This window comes from Nelusetta ayraudi, unplaced genomic scaffold (assembly GCF_046127955.1).
Source record: "Nelusetta ayraudi isolate G7.1 ecotype Tasmania unplaced genomic scaffold, CSIRO-AGI_Nayr_v1 ptg000094l, whole genome shotgun sequence".
NCBI lineage: Eukaryota > Metazoa > Chordata > Actinopteri > Tetraodontiformes > Monacanthidae > Nelusetta > Nelusetta ayraudi.
The window spans coordinates 1,411,158-1,434,193 of NW_027466144.1; the positions used below are offsets into that span (position 1 = coordinate 1,411,158).

At 46.3% G+C, this 23,036-nt stretch overlaps 2 protein-coding genes across 8 annotated transcripts in view; one reads left to right on the forward strand and one right to left on the reverse strand.

Annotated features, from left to right (window-relative positions):
• rbis (ribosomal biogenesis factor) overlaps positions 1 to 23,036 on the reverse strand; it is a 123,322-nt gene that overhangs the window by 27,554 nt on the left and 72,732 nt on the right. The window contains exon 5 of one of the 2 annotated variants that reach the window (XM_076047722.1): positions 9,505 to 9,514. The exons of the other annotated variant lie outside the window; for it this stretch is intronic. The gene's annotated coding sequence lies outside the window, so the exon portion shown is untranslated. Of the gene's footprint in view, positions 1 to 9,504; positions 9,515 to 23,036 lie in introns of those variants that run through there. 2 annotated transcript variants of the gene reach the window in all.
• Positions 1 to 23,036, forward strand: part of ralyl (RALY RNA binding protein like) — a 96,815-nt gene that overhangs the window by 12,216 nt on the left and 61,563 nt on the right. The window lies entirely within an intron of this gene.

A 23,036-nucleotide genomic window follows, 5' to 3' on the forward strand; every position in this document is an offset into this window, starting at 1 on the left:
ATGAAACTACTATTTATTAATATTTCTCTTCTGTGAAAGCTCCCTGATTGATGATGCCATTGCACAGGTTTAGCCCTCCTTGAGGCTGATTTCACAAGGCAAAACATATGCATTGCACTCTATAGACTAGCTGTGACTTCTATGGAAACATATTGTCAACATAACCCAACCTTCATCATTTGCTGCTATTGTTTAAGTCATCTCGTTCTGCCGAGCTGATGGAAACTCCTGCTGCACTGCTGGTTGCCGTCGTGCTAAAAGGCCTGATTGAAAAATCCGAATCACTTCACAATGAAAACACCAATTGCTCTGATAAGAATAGCTCACTGTGAGAGACTATTAGACACTGGAACAAATGGCTGCACATAATTAGCACTATAAGTCCTCCAGATAGGTTCTATTCTAAGATAGGGGTTTAATTGTCCAGAGTCTGATTGCTAAGTGAGACGATGTCCCCCCCCAACCCCCACTATCACCACCACCACCACTTATCACATTAACAGCTATGAAAAGTGGGAGAGCGTTTATTAAAGGTGGGAACGGGTCACGCCAAAGGAAAACTCTTTATCCGTGGATGAGCGCGTGGGGCAAAGCGAAGGCCGAGTAGCTGAGAGAGTGCGAGAGTGAAATAAATGGGACATAAATGACAAAAAAAAACAAAAAACGTCTAAACTTGTCGCGTGCTGAGGGGAAACGAGGACGAGGGCAGTGACGAACACAGATGGGGAGCCGAATGCACGAGGATCGGACGGGCCCAGGTGTATTTCATGCATAAATGGCCGTCATGTTTTATTCATGAGTTAAAAAAAAGTTGGAGTATGGCTGCACACACACGCACACGCGCATGAGCTATCACATTTCTGCGCTCATTTATAGCCCTCCTGCCACAGCCTGGCTGGGCCCAGATAACGGTGGAACCGCCGGGAGGGCAGACACAATGCCCCTGAAGAGTAATACAGGCCGCCGTAACAGCCGGCGAGGGACGTGGTAATGCAGGCAAACTGGAAAACTCTTATCAGAAATGCCGTAGACTTGCAACACAGTTGAGTGAGAAGAGTGCGGAGCGGCTGCCAGGCCTCACCCGATAACGCCGGAGACACTCTGCGCCGGTCTTTGCACTGCGGGAAATGGAGGAATATTCACCGAAAATAATTTGGAAAGGAGGGGAAATGTATTGTGGGAGGGAAACCAGTGTCATAGTTTTCATAGTGAAAGAGAGTTGTTGGGGGTTAGTTGCAGGTCCATTGCAGGGCCACACAGAGACAAACATCCAGCCAAATATGACGTGTTTAAAGCTAGAGGGACGTATTTATATAAAAATGATGAATGGTCAAAAGATCACGGACAGTGTGCGCACGTCTCTCCTGTCTCTGAGGGTCGCTGCTCCGCCCAGTTCCTGAATGCTGCCGTTCTGCTCTGTTCAGGGAGACAAGCAGACGCAGCGCGGCCTTAGATGCCGGAGGGCCTTTTGTTCCCTCCACGTAACAGACAGAACTGATGCTTCCGTATCAAAAGTGAACGCCGTCACTCTGACTCGATTTAGTGCAGGTCTTTTCTGGTCTGAGCCAGAAACCTAAATGTCTGTGTTGTCCTAAATTACTCCTCAACGGAGGCACCGAGAGCACAAACACTGGAGAGGCAGAGCTGATTTCAATGTCTCCACTCTGAGAGGCAGTCAAATGTGCTCACATGTCGAACCCTTCTGGCATCACTAGATCGACTAATTCTGTCTCTGATCCTGCTGCAAGTCATTTTGACAGCCATGGCATGAGGTGAGCTGTGACCTTCTTCACTTTCATAACCAAGTAATGATGTGGCCTCAGCAGCCATGGCTGGCCACTCATGTGGCCAGAGGCTTTAATTGGTGAAAGGCTTCTAGTTCTTCTTCTAGTTTCTTGACTTGGGGTTGAAGTGAGACTAGAACCTGAGGGAACACAATTGTCAAAAAAGTAACTCACTTGTGAAAATGTATGTAGGTAACGGGTAGATGCGTGTGAACTCTTCTGGTCCACTGGTTGTCTGGAGAATAATAAGGGCTTATGAAATGCTACCTCTTCACTTGGTAGCATTTCATTTTGTTTGTTTCTGAGTCTGGTTATTCATCCACGGTGAGGATTAGTGCTGCTTATTTGCGTCTATAGATAGCTGAAGGTTGATCGACTATGCTTCGACTGTGAGCCCAAAGACCTTCAGGACCAGAGGGCCCAGAGGGTCACGTTATTTTACTTCTCAGTGTCTCTAACTATTGGAATGCTTCTGATACTTTGAAATATTTCTGACAACAGTGTGAAAAATATATAAATATGTGAGTGTGTGTGTGTTTTTCATAAATCCAAATAAGAGTGAAAGGTTTTTCCCGTAGCTTCTTGTCAAAAAAAAGTTTTATAGTCTCCTAAAACTACTTACTACCGGGATATGAAAAGCAGGATCCTTCCTTGTGTTGGGACAGTTGAACCCTGAAGGCACGAGGCAGGTAAAAGACCAGGACATGACCGGCAGTTACATGTTGACAAGCTGCAGCATAAATCTCCAGAAGTCCTTCAACAGAACACATCACTTCACTCAGATTTGTTGCTGACCTATAAAACTACTGGCCCTGTCTCCCATGGGACATCTGTCCGCACTGGACTGTTTTATATATAGCATGAGGTTGGATGCTCTAGGCTGAAGGAGTTGGCCCCTAATAACCCCACCCAGTTACTAGTATGAGTCTTTTTTTTTTATATAATATAAAAAATTCACTGCATTCCGTAGAATTGCCTTGACCTGAAAATCCACCTCTTCAGTTGTTGAGATTTGAGTGGCAACTTCTGTGCAGGTCAAGCAGCCAAACAGAAGTTTTGCCTTTTTGCTTTTGAATTGTTAGCCGTATGTGAAACCTTCAGCCCATCTTCAAAAAGAGGGACTTGAAACAAAAAACCTTGAGTCAGCACGACCATTGCATCCATCTCTCAACAGACGCACAACGATAGCCAAAAATTTCACAAAACCTCTCTTGACTCGGCCTTGACAAATTTTATTTTTACCTTGGCGCCAATCCTGAGCCAGTTTTTTTTCTGACTGTTCCTTCAAACTTCAGCTCTCCGGGGCTAATAATACAGATAAATTAATGCTTTCACACTTGGTGCATTGTGAATCTAACCTTGTGAAGTGAAAGGCCTGCGTGGTCGGCAATAAACTAACACTGAAAACTTTTTTTTGTGTGTGTCTGTGTGTGCGCGCGCGCGCGCGTGCCTGAATTTCAGTAAAATAACTTAAGATGTGCAAACTTTCGCGGGTCTCATAGCGGTGCTGAGGGAGAGTCTGAACTTTGCTCGCCTGCGCCAGACGTAACAGCCTTGCCAACTTTCGCAAGAGAGCGGGAGGGAGACGATTAGCGCGTAACCTTTCTTCGTCATCCAAACGTATTAGTGTGACTGGATGTATTTCCATCTCCCCTGTTTGCCTGCTCGCTCACCTCACTGACCCCTTCTGTTTAGAGCCCCCGCTGACCTTGTGTCTCAGTAGAGACTCAATTTAAATTCCTTCTCCTCATTTCCAGAGCCCTCATTAACAAGCCCGCACGCAGCTTTTTGCGAGTGTATCAGGAACACTCTGCCACCCACAGACTCGGCTCCGCTCCCTTCATTAAGAAAGTAGAGCACTGGACCTCGTGGCGGACCGGAACTTTCTTCTCAGAGGCTGCATCAGTCTGCTGCTGTTCAAAGTGCACAGAACCTGAACAAGGTGACGCAATCTGGTCACCTTCTATGGAAACATCTGCCTGGGCCGACGCAGGAGCTACTGGGCTCACTGGGCTGCTTTTCAAGTGGACTGCTGATTTATTTAACCATCTTTTCTGGATTTTTTTGTATGCACACCTGAAGACAGAAAGGAACATTTTGGGGAGATGGCAGTGCATTCATACAATGCTCTGAAGTGCTTATTCACTGCAAAGTTTCCTTTGACAATACAAGAAGAATGTTGAATTACAATTATTTGCAGTGATCAGTGTCATGTCTCCAAGTTTTGGTTTCTGGCCGCTTTGATTTATAGCACTGCAAAATGAAAATGGAGATTGTAAAACACAGTCCAGCTCAACAAATTTACAATTGCTGCCTCATCACTTTCCTGAGGTTTCCAAATCTGCGACAGGAAATGCACAGCAAGATAGGTTGTTTTTAATGGGCACATTAGGACGGAACATGTCCATTTTTGGTTTTGTTAAGGTGTCCTGAGGAGGCAGAGGTGACAAGGGTGACGTTGTTTGACAAACAAACCACCAAGTGCAATGCAGTAAATATATGCTCGCTGGTCTAATCTTTTTACCACCTTAACAAATCATTATAAAATGAGTTTCTATTACAGTGTTAATGCATCATTGCAAAGTATTGTCTTTACTCGGCTCAAAAACTGGATAAGCTCCCCCCAGAATCAGATCCGTGCATCTCGTACCCGCCGACTTCCTCCTTCAACAGCCCACGCCTTAGTGCATGAGGCGCAGAGTCGTCATGTGGTATGTCAGCGAAGGAGCTGTTTAGTGACAAAAAAGATGGGAGCTTGTCAAAAAAGACTGAGTGTGGTGGAGTTTTGTTGTCGCTGCTGGTGCAGAACAAAAAACATCTGCAGTATTTATCATTCGATCAAGACGGCCAGTATTGTTCACTTCCCCCCCCCTGCAGCTAGAAAGGGTATGTTGTTTCTCAAAAAAAAAACAACCATAACATTACTGTAAGACCGGAGGAGAAAATTTTCCTGAATTTAAAATTGTGAGACAGACTGGTAGGAGTGTGTTTGTCATCCCTCTCTGTTTTTCATCATTTTGGTTGTCATTGCTCAGTTGGCAGGCTGATTAATATCGATCTCAACAGCAAAAATAAATATTGCATTGGAAACGCGTCATCCACGGAACACGAATGCAACAACAAACCTCTCCAGACTGCAGGGGTGCTGTGCAGAGCGCCTGGTTGACGTCTCATTCTGTATATTTTAACTTGCACATAGAGTGAAGAGGAAGCTGTTCCTCAGATCTGAGTGCTCTTTGTGCTCTTTGGGAAAGCGATGTGAAAATCTCTGAGGAGCAACATGTGCCGTAATTACCGACGTCTCTCATTAACCAGCTCGCTGCCTAAATGGATTACAGTTTGACTGACGAGCTTCTCGGGGTTGTACCAACGAATGAGGGGCGGAGCCAAGACAAACAGCTGCAGGTGGTTCTGTGATTAATTAAGGAGATATTTTGTTTCCCACCCATTGGAATAATATAAGCATGACTTCTTTTTATATGCCTTCATTTTAAATGTAACAGCCTTGTAAGCCGACCCCATCTTTCCCGTCCAGTTCTTTCAGATTAGTAACCCTCCCTGCCCCCCACCACCTCTTGAGCAGGTGCTCACATCTGTCGGGGCTTTGTCAAGACGACAAATCCTTGATGAAAAATGTGATGCTTAACTCTGAGACGCTCGGGAAGGGAAGGAGCGCAAAGCAGGGGTGACGTTCTTGATGGCGTGCGATGGGACATTGGCATTTTTTGCACCCTGAGCTGGATTCTCTCGTTGCCCGCTCCCCAACGACACAACTCTGCGGGGATGATGTTGCACTTGACGCGTGTGCAGCGCCAACGCAAATGCCTCTCCACTTGATGCCCCTCCTGGGTGTTGGAGCCGCCACCATCCTCCCCCTATTGCTTTAAGCTACCAGCCCCCGACCAACTCCCTTCCCCCACGTAGTCGCTGGCCTTTACGTTTCCATGGCAACAGCGAAAGGAGCTGGTGTGAGGCCGGAGTCACTCTGTTGATGTGCCGAAGATTAATATAGACGTACGATGAGCTCCATTGAGAACAGTGAGGAAGGGGGCCATTGTATGGTGTTGATGAGATAATGAAAGCCCTGCCGACCGACCTTTCACACCCAGGTGACTGGCGCTGGATTAGCATCAGCAGTCGCTTTGACAGTTGATACATGTAAAATTAGACCTCCCCACAGCTTTAACGTGAGGCGTGACTGGACTTCCTGGAGATTTGAGTGTGACAAGACTTGGTTGGACATCCACAAAGTGCTTTTGAAACATGAAGGAGGAACTGAGGCAATGGAGTCAGAACAGCTGTTGAGGAATCGGCCCCGCACCCTGCTCATTGTAGTTTCTCGCCAAGTTTTGCATAACGATACCTGACAGGGCGGAACAAAGCAATTGATATCTCATTTTAACCTATTTTTATTTGTCTAGAGCTCTATTTTACATGCTGAGTCAAAGGTACGGCGAGGAAAAACCTTCAATGATGCAAAAGAAAAGAAAGTCGGCGTTGTTTTACACTCGTTTTCCACCTTGTTATGATGATTTTTTTTCCTGGCTGTGTTGCCGCCTGGAACAGTTTGACTACTACAAAACTGTGTTGACGGGGATGGCGCGACCCCCTTCCTAAATTCAACTTCAAAGGACTCGATTTCAAAAAACTTGGGCCGCACGATTACCATAGAAATGACAAATTATCACTGGATCTCCAGCAGCATTTCACCCAGCGGACCTCCAGCGCGTGTGTAGTGAATTTGAGAGCGATTTCGCCTACGGTCACAGTCTGATCGTGCCTGTGAGGCAGCTGCCTTCAAAGGGAAATCACGGCTGAAGTTTAGGTAATTAGAAGGAGCGGCTATCTACAACAGGCATCGTCACACAGCGGCAGGACTGCTGAAAGCCGCCATTCTTTGGTCTCCTCTCTCCCGCTCTCGTCGCTCGCACATATCAAAGAGAATTTCAAGGGTGATTAAAAGTTAACCCCACCCTCCTCCCTTAAAGCAGGAATATCAATGCGCTTCACCTTTGTGCTACTACAACTGCTAATTCGCATGACGCTTCAGGTGTTGTGGCTTCCGAAGGACCTTTTGCACCTCAGTTTTTATTTGACGTGAAATGAAAATGAAGTTTTAAGTGGGGGGGGGTAGAGGGGCACAACTGTCTTCCCAACCTGCCGATACGCTCGCGTTCCCCAGCCTGAATGAATTCTGACGTCGCCACAAAAACGCTAAGAAACTCATCCTGCAGAAGGTGCTCTGAGTCAGCACAGCCGACGTGGCATTTTCGATTTCGCTTTTCTGCCTGCTTGAAGTGATCATAAAATCTTTACTGGAGGCCAGAAAAGTCAAGAAAGTTTTGTAAAAAAAATGTTGTATAAATACTTCAGTATCTGAGAGGAGTGTCTTGACTTCTCTTTGGTGATAAGTCATTGTTTCATCATCTCCTGGCAACCAATTTCTTTTATTATCTCTACATAAGAAAAGAGACGGGGGGGGGGGGGGGGGTTGAGGGATGATCACCCATGATTAAAAAACACAACAGGTGTCCTTACTAATAAGGTTACATCTCTGTCAGTGTTCTCTATGTTTTTTTTGTGCCAACATGGGAGTTTAAAAAACACAAGAATATTGAAGGTTCCAAAGTGTCATGTGTAGCTTTTTTCTGTGAAGAAAAAAAAAAAATCCCCACAGTTGTCTCGCTTTAACAAGCTTTTCTGTCGTCACCGCTGTTATTTCACACTCGTCTCCACACCAGCAGAACAATTTGCCCCTCATTTCCACCTCCAGTCGTAGCTCTCAGGCCTCTTCTTGTTTTTGGTGTTTTTTTTGCGAGCTGTGAACTTCAGTCAGCCCTTCAAGTCTGAAGGTGAATCCCCACCCGCGTTTAGAAACATCCGATACGTTCGACACTTGTCTACACGCTGGCGTTCCTTATTTATCCCCCCGTGCTGAGCAAACTTGCAGCCGTGTCCCAGCCTCTCCTCGTGTCACGGTGATGAGAAGGCACCTGCTGTTCTCAGCGGAAACGCAAACCCCCCCCACCACCACCACTCCACCACCACCCCCCGCCCGGCCAAACTGACAACCCACCTCTGCATTATTCACGAGCGCAGCGCTAATTCAGCTGCTGCTTAAAGCCTCGGCTTTCTGTGCCACTGGCTAAAGGGAAGCACAGGACAGCTTACCTGGTCCCCATCTCCCAGTCTGCCTCATTCTTCTTCTTTAAAAAAAAAAGAACAAAAAAAACCCACTGTCAATTCATTCACGACTCCGAGGCTCTTCTGTCTCGACCGACTGGTTTGCTGACAAGTCATGGAGCTGCAAAGCTGACTTCTCTTCTTTACCTACGATGAATTCTTCTCAGGAGTGCAGCAGTAACTCGGCGAGAACATATTAAAAGTGTAACACCTGCCGCGCGCTCTTATCTGTGCGTGGCCACGTTTCATTTGTTCACACCTTGCACAATTGAATTGGGCTGCCAGAGTGGTTCTTGGCAGCGGCGGCGGCTGGATTCTCAGCGGCTCTCTTTACCTGGCTGACTCGAGCAGAATGAGCAACGTTATTGCTTGGCCTGGTTCCTCCGGAGGCATGCTAATGGAACCATCCAGTGTGCTCCGTGGGCTGGAGGGCCGGATTGATGTCAGTGTGGGGAATCCGGAGGAGGGAAGACAATTACAGGTCAGCGCAGGATATTGAGAAGGTTGTCTGAGTGGAACGGTGGTGTCGGGTTACACCTGTACGTAGTGAAACTTGTGCCGTGATGAAATGATTCGGTGTCGCACCAAATTGACCATGTCGAGGAATCCAAACGTGATTATTGTCTATTGCGATCGTGTGAAACTTAATTCTTGAATTGGGAAAATATGTGGCCAGGGAGACTGTACGTTTATGCAGTTTCATTAGGTTTGTCTGGGTGGAGACTCAGCTGTGACGGAACACCCTGAGTGTCTCCTGATCCAAGTCTAATGCTCGTTCTTAAAACTGTGACAACCAAAGAAGTTCAGCACTGGAACTCCGACTTTCTGAGAAAGCCGTGACTCAATTAAGACTCAACCTGTCCTCATCTTCTAAAATCTCAGAGTGCTCGAGATCGACTTTAGCCCCGTGCTCCGTACATGTGTGTCTCTCCACTGCTGAAAGTCTGCATGTTGAAGCCTGCTCCTAAGTAGCGTCCTCAGCCGTTCAGGCCTGTAGCTGCGTTCTAATCTGCCAGGATACTGAGAGCTCAGCTCTGAGACCCGGCAGGCTGCGGCGCCTGCAGCTCCGCCGTCTATCAACCCGGCTTAGATGGCTTTGGTTGCTCATGATCTCGCGTCCCGCCTCGATAGGGGGACTTTTCAGGCATGTGTGAATCACCAGCATGTTGAGTTTCACCTCCTGAGCTGCCGAAACATCATGAAGTTTCCTCCCACATGGTAGAACTCGTATAGTTTCTCTTCTGTCCTATTCCCAACAGGACTTGCGATTCCTCTCCGTTTGATCATTCACACGTTCACGTCTCAGATTCTATTGGTATGACAATGTAAACACGTAAGAAAACCACCTGTATATAATCTTGTCATCAGTTCATGATGTCAAATCTGTCATTTTCCAGAATTAATTCACGAGGTGCAAAACGGTAATTTGTTCGGATACGAAATGTTTTTCTTGTCTTCATTCCTCGCATTGTTATCAATTGTGAGGTCAGGTCTGCTGCGCTGCTCACTCGCAGGAACACGACCGGAGATGTTGGCCTGCCAACCTCTATTGTTCATGAAAATCCACAGACCAGCCTCCCTGTGTGTGTCTCTACACACATGCACGTGTCACGTTACATGTTACACGTTCTATATTATGCACATGTCCAGAAGGGCCCTTATGGTCACACTGTTTGAACGAATAGCACTCACTAAAGCTCAGCTCTTTTCTTCTCAGCGTTGATTTAAATCAGGTAAGCTGGCCGCATCCGGCAACATCTCCTGGCGATGCCAACAAGATGCAGAAGGGGATGTGAGAAGAGCGGCACAGGGGCTTTGCTGAGATTATCTCCGCAGTAAGAGGTGATGGAGGATATTTCTCTCCCCCTTGTCTCTCCCTTCCTTAGCTGCATGCTGCTACTATTTTGAGCCTCTGTAATGGGATGGGGAACAGTGACAAATGGCCTCTCTTACTGTATATAGGCACATCCCTCTGACTTTGCCGCTGCCCTTGACATTTACCGCTGGGGTACCGGCGTTCACTACGATTTGGCTCGTAATGGCGGCACATTAGAGGAGGTCGGTCTTTCCTTTTTCTCCCCTCAGACGTCCAGCTCGACGTCTTTATCTTGTTTTTTTTTACTCTGCCGCAAGTCTGCTGTTGTGGATTGGGGCAGTAGGTGCATCCTTTTATTGGTATAGCGGCTGCTTGCTTGTTTATTTGCCACCCAATGAGTTTCGGTTAACGTTCACGCGTCGGTGTAATTTCCCAAAAACGCCTCATGCGTTGGTATCAATTTGTGTTATCTGCTTTTCCCCTACCTGGATCTAATCTCTCACCGGTCTTTGCGGTTTCCGCCCGATTTATTCAGATTCCTATCACGGCGCCGCAGTTGTGCTCCTATCTCGGTACAGACCAGTGGCAGCAGTGCAGAACCTTTCTGGGGTGCCGGGCTGTTTTGTAAAGTGGATTTTATTGAAAGGAAACCAAAAAACTAATCTGATTTGATTGTGGCTGTGGAGCATTTGGCAAAATAATAACCTGTTCCATTCGCTGCAAGCTGCCAAACTCTATGCACTGCTTGTACATGTAGCGCCGTGAACAGGGTAATAGCGCCTGCGTGGCTGTTGTCACTCATACAGCTATTATCAAGCTCACTGGTTTCCCTCTGCCGTTAATCACAAAACCTTTTAAACCTTCGTGCTGGTGTTTCACTGCACACTTAGTATCTGCACAGCATCAGGTCGTATGTGTGGACATCTAGAGAAACAATTTTAATTTTTAAGGGTCACTTGCCTCATTTCAGTACAAGCAGCCTGTCTGCTCCTGTGTGCACGCTGGAATATCGTCTTTTTTTTTTGCTTAAAAAATAGCAAAAAGAATGTATTCCCTCCAATTACTTGCTCTGCAAACACAAAGAGGCTGAGCACTTTCACACAGTCTCTGTGCAGCACTTCACGGCATTTGCACAGTTTTTAAGCTCCTCAAATAGCCCGCTGAACGATTTCTTTTTTTTTTAAATCTTTTTTTTTTCTGCACTGCGAGCGAGCGAGGCAGCCCCACGGTCGACTGACCATGAATCCCGCGACAAAGACAAAAAGATTGCCCTCTCCCTGGGCAGCGTCGGCCACTTGGCTGACTTTAAAAGGAAGATCAGGGTCGTAGCCGAAGTCCTCGTGGCAGCACTGACAGAGTGCTTAAAACATCAGAGGCTGGAGCTGGAGCACTTTTGACATTGTGTTGGTTTGCGGTGTTGTTGAGGGGAGAGACGGGTGTACTCACGAGCCACTCACTCGTAATGCCATGTTAAAATACACACAAAAGGCCGATCTTTAGCCGATTGCAGAGAGTCCGACATAAAAAAAGGAATCTCATGCAAAATATAAATATCCTTTAAAGTTTGATTAGCGGCTGCAGGGCCGAGCCACATATTTAATAGAACACAAACGGGCCCACAGAGGACCGAGTGGGAGACGTCAGGCGGCGTAACCCAGATCTACTTGGGCATCGCGGCGGCTAAGTGGTGAAACTGTCACGTCGCATCAAGGGGTATTAACGCTCGCCGCTGCTTTGCTTTCCGCGAGGAGATCGCATATTCTCTGTGTCAGGCCTCCTTCCCCAGTTAGCCACAGTCGAGCAATTTGGGACAACAGCTTCGACGTGACTTTAAAGTACCAATGGTGCGGCACTTATTTTTTTCTTTTTTTTTTTAAAGTGGGTCGCTGCCTCTTCATCTCAGTTTGCTGCCATACAAACCACAGTTTGGCTTCATTCCAACAGTAGACAATAGACAGACACTTTGCATGTTTTAGGCTTGTGTATTTTTTTTGCCATGCAGCTGCTGTATTAGGGCTTTCAACCAGTATTTTTTAATGTGCAAAGGCTTTGAGCTAAACTCGTGACCAGTCGCAGTCAATTAAGGGCTGCAGGATCTTTTTTTTTTTTTTTACACAAATGCAAGTGGGAGCCTTTCATAACGCAGCAAAGAGCGGGCAGAACAGTTGTTGAGCACAGAGGCCTTGAGATTCTCGCTGAGGCACATTTACGTAACGACTTCAGCGTCTTCATTCACCTACCACTGCCTGCTCACAGAGCTGGAGGGAGGGGGAGTGAATGTGCAGGACAGGCAGTGACTATCGCAGCGACTGAGACTTCACATTCCGCAGATCAACGTTGTCCTTCTCTTACTTATTTCACGGCGATGTCAAGGTATAAAAAATATTCACTGTTTGGAACAAGTACAAAGTACAATTCATGCGACTGACGTGTCCTCTTTTTCCAACCCTCAACTTTTCGAACATATTGTGCTACAGACTAAAATGCTTTCACAGTGATTAAATCTTTTTTATTTAATTATTTCTTTTTAATAGCAAGAGACACAGGCCTAGCAATAATCTTGATAATCTCCTATGCTTGGTCGCAGAAACTATATTTATCGTTGTCCTTCTCTGTTTGGATTTTGACCAGCTGGAGGCTGCACATTCAATCAATGCACCCTATTTGAACATTCGTGCTCAGTGGATGACATTGTTTAAAATGAAAGCGTTAAAACCCAGTGTTGTGCTTTATTAGTCACTATTGTTCCCAGTCAAGGGACCGCAAATTACAGTTCTGTCCCCCCTATGGTGCATTTCCAATATTCGGAATACATTTGTGAGGCACAATAGTCTATTCCTCAATGCTGGTTTTCTCCTTTGCTGCTTCTGATATTATTTAAGGAAACGTGACAACAGCAAATATTTGATTCACACAAATGTGATGGCTCATATATATGCAAGGAGAAGAATAAAAAAACCCAGAGAGCTTGTAAACGCCTTGCTGTTGGACGGACGGCCCACTTCTCGTCTCACTGGCTCACTGTTCAATTCAGCCAGTGAGACTCGGCATGCTGACATTTCCAGAGCTGTGGTTGCTGTAAATTAATATACAGAGATGCCTAATTATCGTAGATCAGGGGAAAAACACAAGGCGGCACCATTTATAGACACTAGAAGTAATGGCTCATCAAGTAGAGGGAAAACTACACATTCTGAATTATTGCGGGTGATGGGAGGACAAGATTGTTTAAATCTGCAGATGATTGTGTTATTTATCATCAGATGGAATACAGCTGAAGGTCAGGCAAGTCTCTGGTTAGAATTGTTTTATGGTATCACAGGAAGCCTCAGCAATGCATGCGCTTGTAGCTTGTATTTAAAACCTTCCATGCACCATCCATGACAATAAACGCTGACAGATCTCTAGCCGCTCTGGCTGACTCAGTGACTCAGTGATTTCAGGGGACTGGAAAACCCAGATTCCCCTTGGCACGCGACTCCAAGCTGGAGTTAGGAAAAAGAATCGAGCCTCCCATCGCTAATCTTTACATCTTGTTTTCCTCCCGGTTCTTGCCTGCAGCTGTTCCCTCATTTGTAACTGGCCAGCCTTGAATAAGAAATTGAGATTACGAGCTGCTGATTAATGGCTCAACGGAGAATGTTCTCTCCGCCAAGGGGGGGGGATAGTTCTGCGTTGTGGCCCTCGTCTCACGCAGGCGTGTTGGAAGCACAAAAGGCTGTCTGAGGAGAGAACAACTGGCTGTGTTGCCTCCCAACACACTCTTCAGTGCAACATGTAATGAAAGATCAGAGCCTCTGGCCTGCTGGGGGATTAGCTCAACCTCTGGCTGAACCACACATACAAACAAATGAGCTCCGGGGGTTCTTGATTAAAACACAAATCTCATCGCTGCCAAAAAACAAAGCCCATGATGTGCTCCTCTGCCCTATAGATGGATAGCATCTTTTCGGATTACACATTTCTATTATTTCCTGTCTTGCTATAGGCGGGTATCCGGGGGGGGTTTGTGGTCAGATTGGGCTCTGAAAAAAATAGCATGTTTCCTTCCTGCAATTTTAAATCGGCACAAAAATATGCTGTTATCATCCTTTTTTTGGAAAAGAAACGTGTATCAAATGAATCGAGAGCCATTAGCCACCAAATAGCTCCACAATCACATTTCTTTTTAAGCAGTAATGTAACTGCTGTTAATGTGGACACATCTATTCACATCTTTTAGCATCAACAGGCAACATTTAAGCACAAATTCCCAAGTGTTGATGGCTATTGTACAATGATTAGATTCCAAAATCTGCAAATCCAGTTTATCTGCTAAAAATAAGCAGTTTAATGTCAACATTAATAACAATCTGACGAGTCAAGCTAATTTTATCGCTTTAAGCCATAAGCACTGACCTTTCTTGAAATAAGTTGTGGGAACGCCTATCGCTATTTTTAGCTCACCCAAGTGAGTCATTTTTTTCTGAAGGCTGCTTTTCATGATCTGAGCTCAGTCGGTCACAATCAATTGAAAGTGTGGAAGAAATAATGGGGGTGTAATTCCCGGCGAGAAACTGAAAAAAGTACCATGAATTATATGATCTCCTTTCATGAAAAAAGCCAAGTAGCAAAGTGGGGGAAAACAGATTCACTATAAACACATTCAGCCTCCTGTTTTCATTCTTGCGTGTTGGTGGAAATGTGTGTTTTGTTTTGTTTTTTATGTTATCAGTGAATATGTTTGTGCTATAATGTGCTTTTGCCCGGAGAGATCCACATTCACACAAACTCACCAAACTGTCACCATTTTGCATCAGACACAGAGAGCAGAACAAATGGTTCTCTACCTCAACCGCCTCAGCCAATGAAGACACAAATTTTCAGTGTTTTTCATGATGAGCTAAAAAAGACACAATGAGCATTTCGCTAAAGACATTTGGCAACGGACTGACTCGCAAACAACACACATGCAAATATGAGGACAGCCCGTCCATAAATCTGCCAGAAAAACAGAGAGAATCATTCAAAGGAGAATATTGTTGCTCGTCAACGGGGTTTTAAGGGACTGCACGATTTATGCAAAGCAGGCGTCGCCGAGCATCACAAGAGCGCTGGCATCCTCGACTCGGTGCTGATGTGACCTTTCATGCTAATTTAGTGCTATTCATGACAGGATGGGGAGGGAAAAGAGAACAAAATGAGACTTGTTTCCATATGCAAGCATTTATGATTTCATTGTGATCGCTGTATTAGCCAGTGTTGGGAAGCGGCGGGGGCTCTTAGGGAGGCAGGCAAAAGCCTCGAGAGTTTTCCATTCATAATCAAAAATGTTAATTGGAAGAAAAATGGAATTAATCCACCGCCTTTTGGATGAGTGCGAGAGAACAACAGGGATCGAAGTGGCGGAGTGGGTCATTGTTCGGGCTTGTGCTTATTGACTCGCGCTGATTTCAGCTCTTTCAAGACGTTCAGTCGTGGGTTTCATCTGACCGTGACTTATCTGTACTTTGACTTAATTGCCACCGACTGGCTGAAAGATCAACAGCAACAGACTGTTCCTTTCCTCGGTCGGAGGACGACTGCACCCATTTTGTCTGCTTGCCACTCAGCAGACCGTGAGAAAAGCCGTTGTCGCAGGCGAGACGCCCGTCGACAGCGCAGCTGATGAGACTTGCCCACTTTATTTCCTGCAGCGAGAAACATCTCGAGGTCTGAGAGCGGCGGCGGCACCCGTGCTTACCGTTTGCAGGGCGCACGTGTTTTAAAATTCCAATGGTTTGCACGGCTTACGTCATGTAGCATCTCACACACACACACACACACACACACACACACACACACACACACCGTACAGGCTCATGCATTTTTCACATGCTCAGTGTGAAACCTGGAAAACAAGCTGCATGTGTAATGTGCTTGGTGTGGTGAAATACTGAAGGGAAAAAATGTTTCCATATCGTCTCATCATTTCTGAATGTAGTCAACGTTGTTTTGGTATCCTTGCAAGTCCAAAACGCCCAAAGTACACACAAGCCGACGCGTCAGACCTGCGTCACCGTCAGCCCAATGTATGATAAAAAGGAAATGCTTTAAACTGTAAACTGTAAACTCTGAATTCATCACTGGCCAGGCAGTGCACACCAGCCCCCCAGTGGGACAGCGGTGTGAATCTTGGATTTGATCTGATGAGGGATTGAAGCAGACAGACAGAGGACAGACAGACAGACAGACAGACAGAGCAATTTCGAAGTCATCAGAAGCGTCGCAGTGTTCCATCCCCCTTCCCACCCCCCAACCCCCGCCCTCCTCCTCATTGCTCTTTCATGTTCACGCCCGCAGTGTTAATGTGATCGCCGCCGCGATTCCTTATCGACACGCACGAGTTCTTCGACCTTTGAATGCGGAAAATAACCCAAATACCCAAAGAGAATAACGATGATGAACTGCAGGCGTTTCTGTAATTAATGAAAATTACCAGAGAATCTGTAATTAATGCGAAAGGCGAGGAAAAGTCATTCACAACTCTTGATATGTGATTAGAACCGAGAAGGAGGCACTTATCTGTGAAAATATTAACCTTTTCTCTCTCGCCCCCACCCCCGAGAGTCGTTTGCCACTCACTGGCAGATAGTGCTGAAAATACTGGACCTGAAAGTTTTCTTGTGTCGTGTTCGCCAAAGTGCACATTGTTGTCAGATGGAACTTATTTATTTCCACAATAATTTATCCATTCAAATGTTGAATCAACACGGGCACAATAGTTTGCCAAAGGTGTACAGAATTAAATTCATAAGACCTTGCATAATGAGGATATAGTTACAATTCTGGAAGCTCTACACTGAAGAAAAATACAGAATCCATGTGTTGACAGGATGGGCCTTGGACTGACTTCAATTGCTTTCACAATTTTTTGTTTTTTTTTATAACCTAAATATACCTTGGTGGTTGTTGTTGAAATTGCTTTTCTTTTCCACGATTGGACCAATTTGCAGACATGGAGAGAGCTAAAATCCTGCCTGGGGTGAAGAGGAAGGGACCAGTGCAACTTTGATGGGTTGCTTCTCAATGAGGACGCTTGGTTGCCGCTGCCGCTGCAGTGCGTGGAAGGAGGAAAGCAGGAAGAAGAAAAAGGAAAAACCGCTCTGAGGAAGCAGTTGAGTAAATTGAAAGGATTTACGGGGAGCAGTGGGGCTTCACCGAATGATTTTCAATAAGAAGCTGATGGATGAATGCGGTGAATGGCAAACAGCTCGCGGCTGCGTTTGTTTGAAACCCTGTCTATGAAATTAAATTCTCGACTGATTACGCGAGAGCGGCATTACATGGATGAGGAGGCAGGCACAGAATCACGAGACTGTTGAGAGAAAAAAAAAGGAATGCGGAGGAGCGCTACTGTTTCTGTGCCTCGCCGGAGACAGTGACGACGACCGCGGCGTCGCCGCCGGCTCGGCCTGCTGGGTGGGGGAGGAGAACAGCGACTCTGGCTCCTGTTTTGCATCCGGCTGCTTTGTCAGTATGGATCAAATCTCTGCTGCACTTTCTTTCTTTTTTTTAATACTTCCTGTGAAACGTAATGTAGCTGCATTCCAGCCACCAGTTACGGTAACCAGTGCACTTTAAGCCCGGGATATCTCTGCTCATTCCGCCTGTGCTTTTGATTAGATTTTTTTCCCCTTACGTCCCACTCCTTATGTGGGAAGACTGGCAGCGTGTCGGAGTGGTAAATCCTTGCCAGGAGGCCACTGTGTGTGCGTGTGTGCGTGCGTGTGTGTGTGTGTGTGTGTGTGCGCGCGTGTGTGTGTGTGTGTGCGCGCGCACATGGAGGGTATACACTGTTAATCTGATTAGGCTGAGGAGACAAGGATGCCTGAACTGTATGTCATCTGAGAACGACAGCGCCGCTATTGATTAACCGAGCAAACATGAGATGGAGACAACCAAACATTTGCACAGAAAGGACACACACACACACACACAACCTATTCTGGGCTTCTCAGCAGATGGCGGTCAGATAGACTCCTATACGGAGCTTCTTTCCTCCACTGTTTTCCAGTATATTCCCTGCCAAACAGACACTCAGTCCACTGGCAGCCTGCTGCTGCTGCTGCTGATATACTGCAGAGAGTCCATTCTAATGGAATGCAAATTACAATCCCAGACGGACCGGACAAAGCAATCATAGTGGGAGGATGTCTTTCAAAATAAACAAAAAAACAAAACAAAAAAAAACCCAACAACAAACAAATCTGATGCCCAGTCAGCCTGATTGGCTCGAATTGATCAGAAATGCCATCATTGGTTCCCACATTCTGCAGGCAACCTGCCTCCGCAGCCTCCCCTGAACAGAGCCGGCTTGTTTTCTGATTAAAAACCGCTTCACATCCATCTGTCGGAGCTCTGGTGTGTTTGGAGGGCAACTGCTTTGTGTGGGTGTTTGTGATCATGCAACGCTTATTGCTCGGCGCTGGCGGTGTGAGGGAGAGAGGGAGCGAGAGAGCAAAGTCCATCCGTCACGTTTACAACAAAAAACATCTGCGCCGCCTGTCTCGTGTCTGCAATATTTATTTAGGGGTTTGCATCCCCGTTAGTAATTAGCTGGCGTTGTTTGCTCTCGGACCGTTACACGACCCCAAGCTTCTCCTCGCAATTTGCATCAGAAGGGCCCATCCTGCCAAAACTGCACAATTTTTCACTCCTCCAGTTTGTAAGCTAACCCAACCGGCGGCGCGACTCTGTGGACGTGGAGGCCGAAAAGGCTGGTTTGGAGCCAACAGTTAATTCAAAATAAAATTGTTAGTTACTTGTCAGATCATGTGGGATAAATTTTAAGCGGCTTTGTTGATGTGCTCCGTTCCACTTCATGGTCACCTTCAGGTCAGAGTTTTATTGAGTCGAGTGTTGAATGGGGAAAATGCCAGAAACAAGCAGATAAATACCAAGGACATACAAAGCGGGAATATTAATTCCACTGGGGATTAATGGAAGGAGAAAGTTTGGCAAGTTAGTCACTTGAATCAAGAACCAAATTGGACCAAAATAAGTTTGCCTCTTCGTAATGCAGTGACGGTTCAAACGACTGACTAGGCTGCAAGCACGGCTGTTCTTGTTTCACTACCAGAATGTCTAAATCCGTCCTGATGACTAAGATTTTAAACCTGATTGACATTTAAATTGTGCTCCGCTCATACAGCAATGCATAGGATGTAAAGGCAGAGTTGAGATTTGCCTTCCACTCCAATATCTAGTTTTATTTAGTGTTGTCCCTCCATCTTAAATGTTTTTAAATGTCTTTTGGTATTTATCGAGCCCTTCTGATAATTTCACTTTGTTGCAGTATTTAACTTGTTCAATAGCTGAAAAATAAACTCTGCAGTATAGACAAGAGGGCAATAATCTGTGTTGCCTTTGTAAGCCCTCGTACCAACAGCCTCTGGTGGAGCCGTCCAACTTCCTCACCGGGGCACATTTTACTGATTTTCTTTTTTTTCGTAACGAGGTCAAATAAAATATATCGATATACACATTTTTTAAATTATTTTTTGGCATATCTGAGTCAGCGCGACAGTGAGATACACTGATAAAGAAGTGGTGGAAAGGGCCGGGCTGAACGGATGAGTGACTATCAGATAGAGATTCGCTTCCCCCTCTCAGGGAGGGGAAGTGGCCATTAGTCAGGGAAGTAATCTAATCAATGTTGTTGTGCACAACGGCGCAGACAGCCGCGGCGCATCGCCGAGCGCTATTATTCTTAGTCATGCTCTTGTTGTGGGGTGGGGGAGAAGGGTGCTGGGAGGGATGGAGGGGAGGAGGGGGTGGCAACACTTGCTCCCAACCACCTGAATCTCCTCCGTGGCTGCTTGCAGGTCCTGCAGCGTGTGGCAAAAGCTGCACCATCTCCTCACGCCACGTCCAGCTAATGCATTTTAAACAGTGATGTGAGAATCGCAGGGAGTCCCAGGCTGAACGTTTTTCCGTCGGCCCCTTCCCAGCTGATGATCTCTGACCGGGCCACGGAAGATGGAGGAGAGAGACGATGGGGAGGATGGCGGAGGAGTTTCTCCAGCCAGAGGTTTTTGATCTGAAATTTTCAAATTGACAACCGACCCACCACAAGTGTCAACTAGTTTCAGACTGCGAACAAGCCTCTGTTCCTCAGCCAGAAAGTTAACATGAAAGCAGCTATAGCAGAGAGCGAGGTCGAGGTTAATGCCCCTCCTCATGCTCGGCGACTCGCAGCGCTGCTATTGACAAAAGTGATCAAATCATTTTCCTGACTAATGGCCACTTCTCCTCCCCCCCAGGGGGCTCGGCTCATGCAAGTGCTCTTCTCATCCCGAGCGACGCGACTCCGCTCTGATGAGTTTCTTCACACGCCAGACCGTCTGGGAGAGTCATCGAGCCTTCAAGAGCCTTCCAACTAAAACCAAAAAATCTCAAAATCATGAAATTTGACATTGAAATGTTTGAGCTGCGTCTGTTGTTTTTTCTAAAAAAAAAAATAACTTATTTTATTAAAACGGAACAAGTGTTCACTGGACATGGCGGCTCAAGGGAGATCATTTTTGTTGACAGCTCGGGGATCTTGATAATGAGATAAACATTGTTAAGCGGGCAAGCACCGGTTCCTTTAACATAGAAATATATTTACAATATTTGACATACCCCTGAAAGCCACATCGAACATTGCCATTTGTATAGTTTTGTCACGTCAGTTGGCTAATTTTCCCTTTGTCTGCCACTGAAATCTTTCCTACAAGGCTGCAATTAGCCATCACTTCCCTCAACTGGGCAATTTTCCACAGCAAAGCGCAATAAGCACACTAATGGCAGATACGTCTGAAATTGGAGGCAAAAAAAATCTAAAACTGTGCCGTGAAACTTCATTTTCATTCAAGCAGCATCTTGATTATGATTTATGAGATTTGATTTTCTTGCCGGTGTTCAAACAACTTCTCGCTTTTCTGTGTGTGTTTTCTCTCTCTCTCTCTCTCTCTCTCTCTCTCTCTGTGTATATTTTCCTCCCGCAGTTGCAAGTTAACACCCACATAGGGGAGGAGAGGGGAGAAAAAACAGCCTGAAGCTCAGATCTCCTGAAAAATTGGAGTATGCATCAGCATAAATATTGCATGAGATGTGTTGTTTGGCCAGAGGAAAGGCAACCAGTGTTAAATTTCGTACATTTATGACCATGGCCTCACTGTTTACCAGCAGAGAAGGGCAGCGGCCTCTTCTTGACCCGGAACTGCCTTCTTCCTCCTGCGGCTGATGCTGCTAATTAGAAGTCGCAGAGGCAGCAGGTGTTTCTGCCGCTGAGCCACCTTCCTGCGGTTGCTGTTCACATCAAGTCCAGGCTTCGTGTTCCCACTGGTTTTCAGTTCCACACCAGTCTAAATTATATTTAGTATGATGACAGTGGTGACGTGGGTGCACATTGTATTTGATGCATTTCTTTCCCAGAAGTCGAACTAAAAAACAGAACAAAGTGTTGATGAAATTTTAAAGAAGCAGCGAAACAAGAGCCAGTGGTTCAGAACTAAAGGGAACAGCCGTCTGTTATGTTTCTGTTCCAGCGAGTAAACCATCACAGTGTTGCTGCTGCTGCCGTTTTCCTCTTTTCCACGTTTTTCCAGTTTCTATTGCAGCCATTGGGTGCCGACTGAATTTTAAATCTCTGGCTCCCCTTGCGTTCATGCATTTTTCACGCGATATCAAGGCGGACCAACGGCAGCACACTTCTTCAGTGCAATGTGCACTCTGGATGCACACAGACACAAACTAACAGATTATTTACAGCAGGCTTGGGCATAAAAAAAGCCACAGAGCGTTAGATGTGTTCGTCCACATCTGTGAGCCCTCTAATGTGCTCACTCCTAATGTGCTTAGGATGTTTTCCTGCTTTCTGTCCATTGCATACTGTGGTGCACTTCAGCCATGCAGCACCATGAAAAGGATTAGGGGTGTGTGCGTGTGCGTGCTTGCTTGCGTGCGCGTGCGTACATGCGCATGCTGGATCTGAAAGATCAGAGAAGAGGGACATCAAATTCATAGAGTTGCTTTTCTGCCAGGCCCCCTTGTGTTATTAGGAGCTGCAACAAAGACAGACAGGAAGGAAATAGAAAAGTCCTATAACCCAAATTGCCACCCAGAGAAAGCATCTCAAACCCGGCCTTGATCAGATAGAGGAAGGACATTACCATTTCTATTACAGCTATTTTCCCTCCAGCAAAGTGGTCTGTCGTCCATCTCCATGGAAATCACCCACCCCACTCCCCACCACCAGCATAATGGGGGTTTTGTTATTGATTTGAAAAGAAAAAGGTGTATCGGGAGGAGAAAGTACATTTATAATTCATAGAAAATGCCAGTTTTTTTTTTTTGTATTTATTTATTTATTATTTTTTTTGCGAGCGAGCAGATCCGTGCCCGTGCCTCACAGTGTGGGCCGGCCAAGGCGGCACAGCGGCCAGCGGTGGACAGGAGGTCCACCTCAGTCTTATGCTCCATTAGCAGCCGGTGTGTCGCGGCGTAGGTGGACATGTGTTTGGCGGCGATAACAGAAGTGGCCGAGGCAGTGACAGCCCGAACCGACTGGCCCTGATGTTGCTGCACCGCTGACATGGCCGCCTTGTTCTCCACCACTCCTCCCTCTCCCCTTCTGAGAGTCGGCTCACTGAAAAGGGAAGAAAAGATTTCCATATAGCAAGCAGGCTGTATTGTAGGTATGAATGAGCTCAGGAGAGGGAAGCGGACTGAGTTGACAAAGCTCTATGGGGATATTACCTGCCCATATTGCAGTTAGTTGGCCCATCTTCTTACAGTAATTGGCTACACAACTGAGCGCCCATCCGTCTCCCGGCGCCACTGAGGACGATGCGGGAAACAAGCCCGCCATTCTTCACAAACGCACCTCATTCATATTGCATGTGCGTTGTTGTGTGCTGCTGCTTCACGGCAACACTTGGCGGCTTTAATGGGCAACAAGTCGCTCGGAGCCTGTATATTTACACCGCGGCTATTGAGTCGCGGAGAATCGTGAAATCACAATCGGAACGACAGGCTCACTGCAGAGGGCGTAGCCAAATTCTTTGAGAATTCAGATGGAAATTTTGGTGCGGGGCCGATTTGACATCCCTGTCAGCTCACATGAGCGGCGGCGACAAACTGCACTAACTGGTCTGTAGCTGCTCGCCCTCTGTGAGCAGAGTCTCACTTTAAAAGCTCTATTCAGGGAACCTGCAGAATACAGAGAGATTTCTGTGGAAGAGGCTCGG